The sequence below is a fragment of the Phyllobates terribilis genome, unplaced genomic scaffold (assembly GCF_046119375.1).
Source record: "Phyllobates terribilis strain yellow unplaced genomic scaffold, ASM4611937v1 Scaffold_5__5_contigs__length_657084704, whole genome shotgun sequence".
Classification (NCBI taxonomy): Eukaryota; Metazoa; Chordata; class Amphibia; order Anura; family Dendrobatidae; genus Phyllobates; species Phyllobates terribilis.
This window is the reverse complement of record NW_027362765.1, coordinates 610,588,219-610,601,882: the sequence shown is the minus strand read 5'-3', so window position 1 is coordinate 610,601,882 and position 13,664 is coordinate 610,588,219. Positions and strand designations below refer to the sequence as shown.

The 13,664-nt window shown below is 41.5% G+C and overlaps 1 protein-coding gene across 2 annotated transcripts in view; it reads left to right on the top strand.

Moving 5' to 3' along the window:
- The window catches only part of ADK (adenosine kinase), a 355,225-nt gene that overhangs the window by 205,474 nt on the left and 136,087 nt on the right, over window positions 1–13,664 (top strand). The gene's annotated exons all lie outside the window — the stretch shown is intronic.

The window sequence follows — 13,664 nt, the reverse complement described above, 5'->3', positions numbered from 1 at the left end:
CAGTGTCCCTTTTTACCATCAGTGTGTCATCAGTGAATGTTCCCAGTGTCCCTTTTTACCATCAGTGTGTCATTGGTGTACGGTCCGTGTCCCTGTTTTTATCATCAATGTGTTATCGGTGTTTTTCATGGATGGATAAATGATAAATCTTCTCCTATACTTTGCAGAGTTAAGCATGGATGGCACACTGATCCGTGTACTGTATGTGTACTTCATGGATCCATAGACTTTTTAGAACTCTATTGGCCCTTTCATCCGTAATACCGGAAAAAATGTACAGTTTTGCAAAACTCACGGAGATATGTACATGAAAAAATAGCACCATAAATTATAATGATTACATATTGTGTCCCTAAAATAAAAAAACGATGGAACAAGTACATGGAACATGGATGTCGAATGAGGCCTTATACGGTTAAATAAAAAGCTTTTTCCTTCGGTTACAGTGCATTGCTGTTCCCTTAGTGGACATCCTTCATACCCTTTTTATTTTTTTAACCTCCTGTAATTAATTAAAAAAAAAAATAATAAGATGGTATTTACTTGCACCCATGCTGCTAATCTACAAGCAAATACTGTTTTAGATCAGTGTCTGTCTACGAGACAGTATAAAAATTCGGTCCCATTCCCCTCCAGAATAGTGGTATGATTTTGTTTTCACTTGTCACCCATATACAATCCATTTTTTTACAGCAGCACCTATTATGTACAGGACCATTCACAGTTTCTTGTGTTCTAAAATCGCAATGTATCCTTTAAAATGAGATGCCGTACTGTGGCATCCGATTTTTTTCTCACACCCATAGACTTGAATGGGTGAGTCTCAAATACTTATTTCCCCCACTGTATCTACCAAATATTATCACAGGTTTCAGAAAATTGCAATACACAAACACAATTATTTTTGAAGTTCTAAATTTTTACTTAAGCCATTAAAATAAAAAAAAAATATGTATAAGTTTGGTATCCACCTTATCACACTGACCCAGAATCACGATGCCTAGTTATATTCACTGCATAACGAACGCCGTACAAACGACACCCAAAAAACAATGGCAGAATTGTTTTGTTTTACCAGTTCACCTCATTTGATTTTTTTTTCATTTTACTGTATATTATATGGTAGTGTGAATGATGTATTTCAAGTCAACTTTCCCTACAAAAAAAAAAAGTTGTTTTCTCATGAAAAAAATGCTATTTAGGGATTTTCTCTATTTTTCGCTATTTCTCACACCTACCAGCAAACAGTTGATTTTGCGAGGGGACGTGTGGAGCCAATAAAAGCCGGCACCCTTTTTGAAGCAGTTGTGTTTGAGAGAGAACTGCATTTGTCTGCCATGAGCTTGCACGAAGTGTTTGTGTATGGGCCCCTTTATGCCCGAACGTGGTTTGCACCTTAATGACCAGGCCAATTTTTACAATTCTGACCATTGTCACTTTGAGGTAATAACTCTAGAACACTTCAACGGATCCCCCTGATTCTGAGATTGCTTTTTTGTGACATATTGTACTTCATGATAGTGGTAAAATTTCTTCAATAGGACTTGCGTTACTTTGTGAAAAAAATCGGAAATTTGGAGAAAATTTAGCAATTTTCAAGCTTTGAATTTTGCCCATAAATCAGAGAGATATGTCACACAAAATAGTTAATAAATAACATTTCCCACATGTCTGCTTTACATCAGCACAATTTTGGAACCAATTTTTTTTTTTTGTTAGGAAGTTATAAGGGTTAAAAGTTGACCAGCGATTTCTCATTTTTCCAACAAAATTTACCAACCCATTTTTTTAGGGACCACATCACATTTGAAGTGACTTTGAGGGGTCTATGACAGAAAAAAACAAAAGTGACATTGTTCTAAAAACTGCACCCCTCAAGGTGCTCAAAACCGCATTCAAGAAGTTTATTAACCCTTCAGGTGCTTCACAGGAATTTTGGAATGTGGAAGAAAACAATGAACATTTAAGTTTTTTTCACAAAAATGTTACTTTAGACCCAATTTTTTTTATATGCGCAAGGGTAACAGGAAAAAATGGACCACAAAATTTGTTGTGCAGTTTCTCCTGAGCATGCAGATACCGCATATGTGGGGGAAAATCATTGTTTGGGCACACGGCAGGGTTCGGAAGGGAAGGCGCGCCATTTGACTTTTTGAATGTAAAATTTGCTTGAATAATTAGCGGACGCCATGTCGCGCTTGGAAAGCCCCTGATGTGCCTAAACAGTGGAAACCCCCACAAGTGACACCATTTTGTAAACTAGAGCAGCCCTCAAGGAACTTATCTAGATGTGTGGTGAGCACCTTGAACCCCCATGTGCTTCACAGAAGTTTATAACGTAGAGCAGTGAAAATAAAAAAAATCTAACTTTTTCCACAAAAATGATATTTTAGCCCCAAATTTTTTATTTTCACGAGGGTAAAGAGGAGAAAATGGACTGGAGTAAGCCGATACCCCATATATGGGGAAAAAACACTGTTTAGGAACACGGCAGGGTTCAGAAGGGAAAGAGCACTGTGTGAATTTTGAATGCAAAATTGGCTGGAATTGAGAGCGGACGCCATGTGTTTGGAGAGCCCCTGATGCGCCTAAACAGTGGAAACCCCCAACAAGTGACCCCATTTTGGAAACTAGACCCCTCAAGGGTTTTATCAAGGGGTATAGTGAACATTTTGAACCCAGAGGTACGACACAGAATTAGATAACATTAGGTCATCATATTGAATAAGTTACAGTATTATTAGTCTTGAGCGCAAGTGCTCACTTCTTGAGTTTGCATCTGGTACTCATATATGCACCATGTATCGCGGGTGCCCGAGTGACATACTCGAGTTCCCGCCCCGCATGTTTCACGGTTGTTAAACACCCAAAAAAAAACATGCAGGGATTGCCCGTTCATGGCAGGCAATCCCCGCGTGTTTTTTTTGGCTGTAGAAAAGCCTCAAAACATATAGGGAGAAGACTCGAGCATGTCACTCGAGTACCCGTGATACTCTGTGCATCATTTTTTTTATCCCTTACTTCTGAAAAAATCCCAACACAACCCTAAAACACAACCCTTAACCCTAACACAACCCTAACTGTAACTCTAATCCTAGAGTTTATTTTTTACGCCGTTCCTCGTGCGGTATAAATGATTAGACGACTTTATTCTTCGGGTCGGTGCGATTACAGCAATACCAGAATCATATTGGGTTTTTATGTTTGGCAGCTGTCACACACTTAAAGATGCTTTTTTTTGTTTTTGCAAAGACTAGTTTTTGCAATCATTTTTCCATATTTCTGCCAACAGAGTCATGTAAGGGCTTGTTTTTTGCGGGTGAAGTTGACAATTTTATTGGTACCATTTTCGGGCACGTGACATTTTTGATCACTTTCTATTCCGATTTTTAGGAGGCAGAATAAACAAAAACCAGCAATTCAGGATTTTTTTTTTTTATGCTGTTCCACGTGTGGTAAAATTGATAAGACAGCTTTATTCTTCGGGTCAGTGCGATTACAGCGCTACCACATTTATATTTTTTTTTATGTTTTGGCGCTTTTACGTAGAAACTATTTATAGAAAGAATTTTTTTGCATTGCTTTATTTTGAGAGCTATACATTTTTTATTTTTTGGCTGTTTGGTGGCTTGTTTTTTGTGGGACACAACGACATATTCAGCGGTACTATTTTTTTTTACATTAGTCTTTTTGATCGCGTGTTATTCCATTTTTTGTTTGGCGGTATGATGATAAATCATGGTTTTTTTGCTTTATTTTATTTTTTTAACTGTGTTCACTAAAGGGGTTAACTAGTGGGACAGTTTTGTAGGTCAGGTCGTTCCAGATGCAGCGATGCCAAATATGTATGCTTTTATTGTTTTGTGTTTTTTTTTTTTTTTCATGATATTTATTTATGGGTACAGTATATTTTTATTTTTTTGGATTATTTTTTTATCTTTACAATCTATTCTTTTTTTCACTTTCTTTTACTTTTACACTTTGTCCCACTATGGGACTTTCCTTTCTTGCAGGCTGATCGTTTTGTATAGTATAGGGATGCTGCAGCATCCTTATGCTAAGCAGGCTGTCAGCTCTGCCCTGGCACAAGTTAGATAGATCGTGCACTGCGCATGATCTATCTAACTTCCTGTTGCCTGGTGACCCGGAAGTCGTCATGATGACACCGGGTCACCATGACGACGATAGGGACCCCGCTTTGTCTCCTATCCAAGGTAAGAGGGGCTCTCTTATCTCTGCCTTCCCTGGAAATGCTGCGATCGACTTTGATCGCAGCATTTCGGGGGTTAATGTGCCAGGAGCAGTGCGGGACCGCTCCTGGCACAGAGTACCGGGTGTCAGCATGTACAGCAGTATGTGAAACACATTTTTTTTTTGTGATTTTCCCAAATTTAAACCATAATGTCTTGGTGTCCTTACATGAGAATGTCAGTTAGGATTAGTGCAGTTAAATTAAATTAGTGATATATGCAAAGTAAACATTGGCTGACCAAGATGTGAAATTGAACTGAGCAACTCAAGGGCTGACCAAAGTGTGAAAGTAAATGGTGTCTGACAAGCTCAATGCACTGCCAATGTCTTAAGTAAACTGTTTCCAACCAATTCACCTCCCCCAGCTGTTACATTTGTAATTGTGTATTTTTTCATGATTTCATGTGAACTTTTTTGTTCAGAATAGTCACTATTTTTTCAGACAAAATCTTTTGCCACTAAATAATTTAATCAAATTGCCCTTTTTTTTTTCAAAAAAATTGTTTTATGGTTTCACATATGTCTTGCATTGGTTCATGCTTCTGTGGTGTGAGCAAATCTGAACTTTTGGATACTAAAAACCACAGCGAAACCTACTTCTGTAAGCAGCTTCTTTACTGCCAAAAGAACAGGTTTTGCTTGCATAAAAAAGCTGCAAAAACGTAGTGTGTGAACATCGCCTTACACTGATTTGGTCATGGCAGCAATGGTACGGCCATTTCTTCAAAGTGTCCAGGAGGCGTTTCTCAGCACAAAAATGGCAGGCAGCATATTGGACTTGTCTCCCATCAAACACATCTGGGAAATTATTGGTTGGAAATTACAAAGGGAGCTGCCAGCAGCAGATGTTGATAATTTCAGCGCTGCAGAACATTTCCTCACACAACCATTAATAACCTCATTAATAGCAGGCAAAGATGTAAATCTGAAGATTTCTGCATGTGGCTCATACTTCATATTGAGTAAATCGAGATGTTTTGAAAATGTTGTTTTCATTATTTTATCATTTGCAGATCAGTAACATGTCTGCAGATCCTGTAATTTCCATCATTCCATGACTTTCCTGGGTGTTGCAATTGGAATGTGGAATGTATATGTATGTATGAATGCATATATAATCCAGAGAGTAGCAGCACACTGTATATGCTAAAATGTATGCAAGCATTGGATATGTGAAATTTAAACTACATCACTGCCATGTAGAATATACTTGAAAATGAAGGTATTTAGAGCACAAATTGGCCACTTCATGTATAATTACAAGCTACGACAAGGCAACCTTTCTCTGGTGCTACCCTAACCATTTCTGTCAGATGTGCCATTTTTTGGCCAACAAATTTAAAGGGCAGATAAGATCCAAAGCTGATTAAAAACTGCCTGTGACTGATGGGAGGAGTGCTTAGCCAACCTATTTAATGTTTGCATATATCTTCTCGCTTACAGTCTACTACTGTATATAATAGTCACAGCAGCTTGCTCCTGTACACACTTCAGCATTTGACGTCTACACTACTGTGCTGTTAATAAAACAAAGATACCCTGCTTTACTTACCCTTCAACGCTGTTCCCGCCACTACTCCAGTCTGCCGCATTTCTTCCATACCTGCCTAAAATAAAAATAAGAATTCTTTCAAAACTAGAAATGTTACGTTTCATTTTATCAATTTAAAAAAATGCAAAGTGAATGAACAAATGAAAAATCTAAATCACATCAGTTTTTGGTGACTGCCATTTATCTTCAAAACACCATTTATTTTTCTAGATACACTTGTACACAGTTTTCAAAGGAACTCTACAGGAGGTTGTTCCAAACATTTTGGAGAACTAATCACAGATCTTCTGTCTATAAGGCTGTGTGCCCACGATGCGTTTAAGCTTTTTTGCAGCGGCCATTCCTCTGCAGAAACGCTTAAACGCATGGTAGAAGGCCTGCCATGTTCCTCAACGATAATCCGCATGTGCTGTGCACATGCTGCCGAAATTTCCGCTGCGGATTATCATTGCGTAAAAAAACGCAGCACTACCAATTATTTTGTGGAAGCGCTGCATTTTCGCCGCCATTGACTTGCATTGGAACGCATGGAATCCGCATCACTGGATCTGTATATGCGGAATCCATGCGTTTCAATGTGCGGATGGTACCCGGGTCTCGAGGACAGGAGACTCTCCTCCTGACCCGGGTACCATAGAACCTGTAAAAAAAAGAATAAAATAAAAAAATAAATATTATATTTACCTTCTGACGGCCAGCGGGTGCGCTTGTCTTCACTTGCCGGCAGATCGCGGTGGACTGAAGGACCTGCGCTGACGTCCTAGTCATGTGACCGCAGGTCCTTCAGTATACCGCGAGCTGCTGGAAAGCCAAGATGCATGGAATCAAGACTCCGGGGGCCATCGGAAGGTAAGTATAGATTTATTTTTGTATTTTTTACCATTCTTTAAGGCCACACTATATAATTCCATGCCGGTTGCATGGATTTATATAGTGTGACCAAGTTGTCAAGCACTTTCCAAGTGATGCTAAAATCGCTTGGAAAGCGCTTGTCAACCTGCATGCGGAAATGCCAGTGAAGAACGCTTCACATCCGCTTGTCCCTGGCAGGAAAAACGCATGTACAATCCGCATGCGTTTTTTCTGCCAGGGAGATGCAGAAACACTCAGGAAAAAATCCGGAGCGTTTCTGCATCGTGGGCACATAGCCTAAGGCTTGTACTAATCCTTCAGTCTCTTCATGTAATCCCAGACAGACTGGATGATGTTGAGATCAAGGCTCTGTGTGGCGTATCATCCAAGACTCCTCGTTCTTCTTTACGCTGCAGATAGTTATTAAAGGAGTTGTCCACTACTTTCACATTGATGCCCTATCTGTAGGCTAGGGTATCAGTGTATGATCGGTCGGGGTCCCGCACTCGGCACCCCCGCCGGTCTGCTGGTACCGGTGGCTGCGGCTGCCGTAGGACGAAAGTGCTTACCTGCTGTGCTTGGCCTTCCATCTGTAGTGGCCGCAGCAGGGTACTGCGCATCCACCTCCCATTGAATAGGAGGCGGATATGCAGTAACAAGCGCCGGCCACTACAACTTGACCGCCCGCTCAGCAAGTACGCACTTTCAGCCTGCGGCCGCCGGCACCTATAACAACTGACCGGTGGGGGTGCCACGTGTGAGACCCCAGCCGATCATACATTGATGCCCTATCTTATGGATAGGGCATCAATGTGAAATTAGTGGACACCTCCTGTAATTACAATGGCTGTGTGTTTGGGATTTTTGTCCTGCTGTAGAATAAATTTGTAGCTATTCAGACGCCTCCTTGATGGTATTACATGATGGATAAGTGTCTGTATTTCTCAGCATTGAGGACACCATTATCATGACCAAATTCACAATTTCATTTGTTGAAATGCAGCCCCAAACTTTCCACGACCTGCTATAATGCTTCGCTGTTGTCTACAGACACTCATTTCTGTGCCCCTCTCCTGCTCTTAGGGAACAAACTGAATTTTGTTCCAGCCAAATATTTCAAATTTTAGCTCTTCAGTCCAGACCACCTGTTGCTATTATTTTGCACCCCAGTTCCTATGTTTTGGTACATATTTCAGTTGCTTTGCCTTGTTGTCATTGTTCCATGAAGACCACTTGTGGCTAGATGTCTCTGAACAGTAGGTGGGTGTAGCTGAGTCCCACTGATTTTCTGCTAGTTCTGATATATAAAAGAAAATCCTATGCCGCCTGTCCGCTAACTAAACATGAAAATAATCTCAAATGGATCATGTAAAATATTACTTGTGATTTTATGATCGAAGTGTAGGGGCGGGATAAGCTGATGACCCGCAACACGCTGCAGCTGTATGTGTATAGTGGGGTGGAAGCACTGGTGTTATTTCTTGTTTTAAACATGAAAATACAAAGTACAGAAAGTGGAGCCTTCTGCTCAGCATCCCAAACATGACATTAGCTATACTCACAGCCGTTTTCTCAGGAGCACAGACAGCCCCAGCTTGTGAATGCTCCGCTCTTGCTCTTTTAAAGCACACCTAAGCTTTGCATATGATTAGCTACAATCGTATAAAAAAAAACATGGATTGGGTAAATGGAGCCTGGAAATATGCAGTTCCCTTACTGAAAAACTCCCTGCTGATATTTTATTATTACATTACTTATATAGCACCATTATTTCCATGGTACTTGACAGATATTGTCATCTCTGTCCCCATTGGGGCTCACAATCTAAATTCCCTATCAGTATGTCTTTGGAGTGTGGGAGGAAACTGGGGAACCTGGAGGAAACCCACTGAAACACTGGGAGAACACACAAACTCCTTGCATATATACTGTACTTAGTGGAATTTGAACTAAAGATCCCAGTGCTGCCCAGGAACAGTGCTAACAACTCATCCACTGTTCTTCCCTATATATAGTATAGTGCTAACCACTGAGCCATCATGCTGCCCTATATATAGCACAGTGCTGACAACTGAGCCATTGTGCTTCCCTATATATAGTAGTGCTAACCACTGAGCTATGATGCTGCCCTATATATAGCACTATGCTAACCACTGAGCCATCATGCTGCTCTATGTATAGTACAGTGCTAACCACTGTGCCACCATGCTGCTCTGTATATTGTACTGTGCTAACCACTGAGGCACAGTTCTGCTCTATATATAGTACAGTGCTAAGCTCTGAGCCACTGTGATGCCCTATATATAGCACAGTGCTAACCACTGAGCCATCATGCTGCCCTGTATGTAGCACAGTGTTAACCACTGAGGCACAGTGCTGCCCCATATATAGAGTGCAGTGCCAACTACTGAGCCGCTGTGCTGGCCTATATATAGTATAGTGCCAACCACTGAGCCATCACGCTGAGATATATATATATATATATATGTGTATGTATATATGTGTATGTATATATATAGAGAGAGAGATGGCACAATACTAACCACTGAGCCACCATGCTGATCTATTTATAGTACAGTGCTAACCACTGTGCCTCCATGCTGCTCTATATATAGTACAGTGCTAACCACTGAGCCACAGTGCTTCCCTATATATAGAATAGTGCTAACCACTGAGCCATCATGCTGCCCTATATATAGCACAATGCTAACCACTGAGCCACCATGCTGCTCTATATATAGTACAGTGCTAACCACTGTGCCACCATGCAGCACTATATAGTAGTGTTAACCACTGAGCCGCTGTGCTGCCCTATATATAGCACAGTGCTAACCACTGAGCCGCTGTGCTGCCCTATATATAGTAGTGCTAACCACTGAGCCACCGTACTGCCCTATATATAGCACAGTGCTAATAACTGAGCCAGCGTGCTGCCCTATATATAGTACAGTGCTAACCATTTAGCCACCGTGCTGCCCAATATATAGTACAATGCTAACCACTGAGCCACTGTGATGCTCTCTGTATAGTACAGTGCTAACAACTGAGCCACTGTGATGCCCTATACATAGTATAGTGCTAACCACTGAGCTATGATGCTGCTCTGTATGTAGCACAGTGCTAACCACTGAGGCACAGTGCTGCCCTATATATAATACAGTGCTAGCCACTGAGCCACCGTGCTGCCCTATATATAGTACAGTGCTAACCACTGAGCCACCATGCTGCCCTATATATAGTACAGTGCTAACTACTGAGCAACCCTGCTGCTTTATATATAGTACAGTGCTAACCACTGAGCCCATGTGGTCCCTTTTATATAGTATAGTGCTAACCACTGAGCCTCTGTGCTGCCCTATATATAGCACTGTGCTAACAACTGAGCCACTGTGCTTCCCTATATATAGTATAGTGCTAACCACTGAGCCATCATGCTGCCTTGTATATAGTACAGTGCTGCCCTATATATAGTACAGTGCTAACCACTGTGCTGCCCTATATAAAGTTCTGTACTAACCACTGAGCCAGCGTGCTGCCCTTTATATAGTACAGTGGTAACCACTGAGCCAGCGTGCTGCCCTATATATAGTACAGTGCTAACCATTTAGCCACCGTGCTGCCCTATATATAGTACAATGCTAGCCACTGTGATGCTCTATGTATAGTACAGTGCCAACAACTGAGCCACTGTGATGCCCTATACATAGTATAGTGCTAACCACTGAGCTATGATGCTGCTCTGTATGTAGCACAGTGCTAACCACTGAGGCACAGTGCTGCCCTATATATAATACAATGCTAGCCACTGAGCCACCGTGCTGCCCTATATATAGTACAGTGCTAACCACTGAGCCACCATGCTGCCCTATATATAGTACAGTGCTAACTACTGAGCAACCCTGCTGCTTTATATATAGTACAGTGCTAACCACTGAGCCCATGTGGTCCCTTTTATATAGTATAGTGCTAACCACTGAGCCTCTGTGCTGCCCTATATATCTGTGCTGCCCTAATGTATCCTCACCCATCCCTTGTAGACTGTGAGCCCTCGCGGGCAGGGTCCTCGCTCCACCATACCGCTGCACGACCAGCTCTACCCTCACCTACTGTATCCTCACCCATCCCTTGTAGACTGTGAGCCCTCGCGGGCAGGGTCCTCGCTCCTCCTGTACCAGTCGCTGACTCGTTTTGTTAAGATTATGTAAATGCTTTTGTTATGTATATCCCTATCACATGTAAAGCGCCATGGAATAAATGGCGCTATAATAATAATAATAATATATAGCACTGTGCTAACAACTGAGCCACTGTGCTTCCCTATATATAGTATAGTGCTAACCACTGAGCCATCATGCTGCCTTGTATATAGTACAGTGCTGCCCTATATATAGTACAGTGCTAACCACTGTGCTGCCGTATATAAAGTTCTGTACTAACCACTGAGCCAGCGTGCTGCCCTTTATATAGTACAGTGGTAACCACTGAGCCAGCGTGCTGCCCTATATATAGTACAGTGCTAACCACTGTGCTGCCGTATATAAAGTTCTGTACTAACCACTGAGCCAGCGTGCTGCCCTTTATATAGTACAGTGGTAACCACTGAGTCATCATGCTGCCCTGTATATAGCACAGTGCTGACCACTGAGGCACAGTGCTTCCCTATATATAGTACAGTGCTAACCATTGAGGCACTATGTTGCATTATATATAGTACAGTGCTAACCACTGAGCCACTGTGATGCCCTATTTATAGCACAGTTCTAACCACTGAGTCACTGTGCTATGTAAACAGTTTAAGATCAGAGTCTATATGAAATGTCATTCATATTGGTACTTTATGGGCTGCTGTAGGTGTATCTCCCAAAGCCGTGCGTATGATCTCCATTTTCCCCACATGATCGATTGTATTTCTACAAAATCTGATGATCTTTTCTTGCACGTTGAGGAAAATAATGCGACTGTTCACTGATTAAAATAATCTCCACTAAACCTTTTCTTCTTATATTTAGTTTGCCAGTTAAAGCCATCACTAGAGATCGCCATGCCTCCTCTTCAGCCAGCCCTCCGTGACTGCTGTGACTTGTCTCGTGGACCCCCTTGTGTGTCAAATGTGGGAGCCCTGCTATGCCGCATAAAAGAGTGATAGAAAGTGTTTAGTGGGGGGGGGGGTACAGGATGAGATTTCCCTGAAACACAGCCAAAATATTTGGTGGAAGTCTGTTGCTAAGGAACAAAGATTTGAGCGCTATTAGTGACACGGCAAGCATATCAAGAAGGAAAGGCTCCATTCTTTGTGCACCCTTTCAGTGCTGATGTGACTTGTGTTGTAGACCTCTTGCAGTACTTGAAGGTGGGGGCAAATCTGTAGTGCTGTAATTATTTCCGAAAGCCTTTCTCACATTAACTTTCCTACCCACTCCCTTCATGATTGACTGTAATTGGAGGTTGGGTACTGCATCTCCTTCTCTGCTTTCCCACGCCTCTGATCACACACATCCACATAATCCCTAGGCAAAGATGAGCATTGTGCTTTTTGTGCAGTGGGGTCCATAGTATGCCTCCTGTAATGTGCTAATGGTGACAGATGCTATCTGCAAGCTGCCACTATACACTGAGCACTATGAACGTGCTACCTCTCCTTACATGAAATGATTAATATACCAATGACACAGAGATTGCAGGTTGGTCCTGGAGCTGCTTGATGTGATTTTGATATTACTACTGTGAGTTGTTTCTTCTTACCATAAACTGTATTAATCTGTACATGAATATACTGTGGCTTTATTGCCTTGTTCGTTTGTCTATAGATGCTGGTTCCAAGTCAGAGAATTTATCACACCTTCACACATGATGTATACCAAACCAAGGAGCAAACATGTGCAAACCCCCGGAGGACGCAGTGTCATTGCCCTGTGCGTCTCCCTGCAGTGATCAGACATGAGACTGCCCTCCTTCTCTATCCAACAATGCATAGATTGCTAATCACACGCTTACAGCAAGCTGTCTGCTTTGTAGCGTGTCCCCCGTCCCTAGGGCAGAGACAGCAGTTGCAGCCCTGCTTTTTGTGTGATTGTTCACTGGGCTGGTAAACATAACTCGCTTAGTATTCCTGTGTATTTCTGGACGGTTACATATACAGTCAGTATGGCACAATCTTGTGCTGCTGCTACAATAACTCTTGCTGATGAATTTTGGACCAATGTATATAGATTACATGCTAAGTCTACATGAAAAATATTTAGATTTGAGAGTCCTCAGTGGTTGATACCTTTTAATGGCTAAATGAAAAGATGGTAACATATTGCAAGCTTTCCAGACTACTCAGGTCTCTTCATCAGGCTCCGTATAACACAAAATCTGAAGAGTCACATATTTATACACAATAGGACACAGAAATAATGCAATAGATGAGACAAGTGAAGTGAAGCAGAACTTTGAGCCTAGGAGACGGGATAAACTGCTGTGGTCCTAAATATTAGAACAGTTCATAGATAAAGGACTGTGACCTTTTTATTGTTCAGTGATTGAGGTCTGGTGAGTTTTGTGATGGTCATCATCCTTATCTATGAACTGCTCTATTATTTAGGACCACAGCAGTTTATCCCCTCTCCTATACTCAAAGTTCTGCTTCACTTCACTTGTCTTATCTATTGCATTATTTCTGTGTCCTATTGTGTATACATATGTGACTCTTCAGATTTCATGCTATACTGTGCCTGATGAAGAGACCTGAGTAGTCTGGAAAGCTTGCAATTTGTTACCATCTTTTCAGTTAGCCATTAAAAAGGTATCAACCACTGAGGACTCTCAAATCTAAATATTTTTCTATCTACTGGCTAACACGGTACAAGAATATATATTTCCCTAAGTCTACATGGAGTTTCAGAATTTCTGCAAATAAAACCATGTCTCATTATGCGTGTAGTTACTATAGAAGAGGTTCCTTTGGAAGCCCATTTATTCAGCCCTAGTAGGGAACTTCTGTAAGGATCATGGATTAAATGGCTGT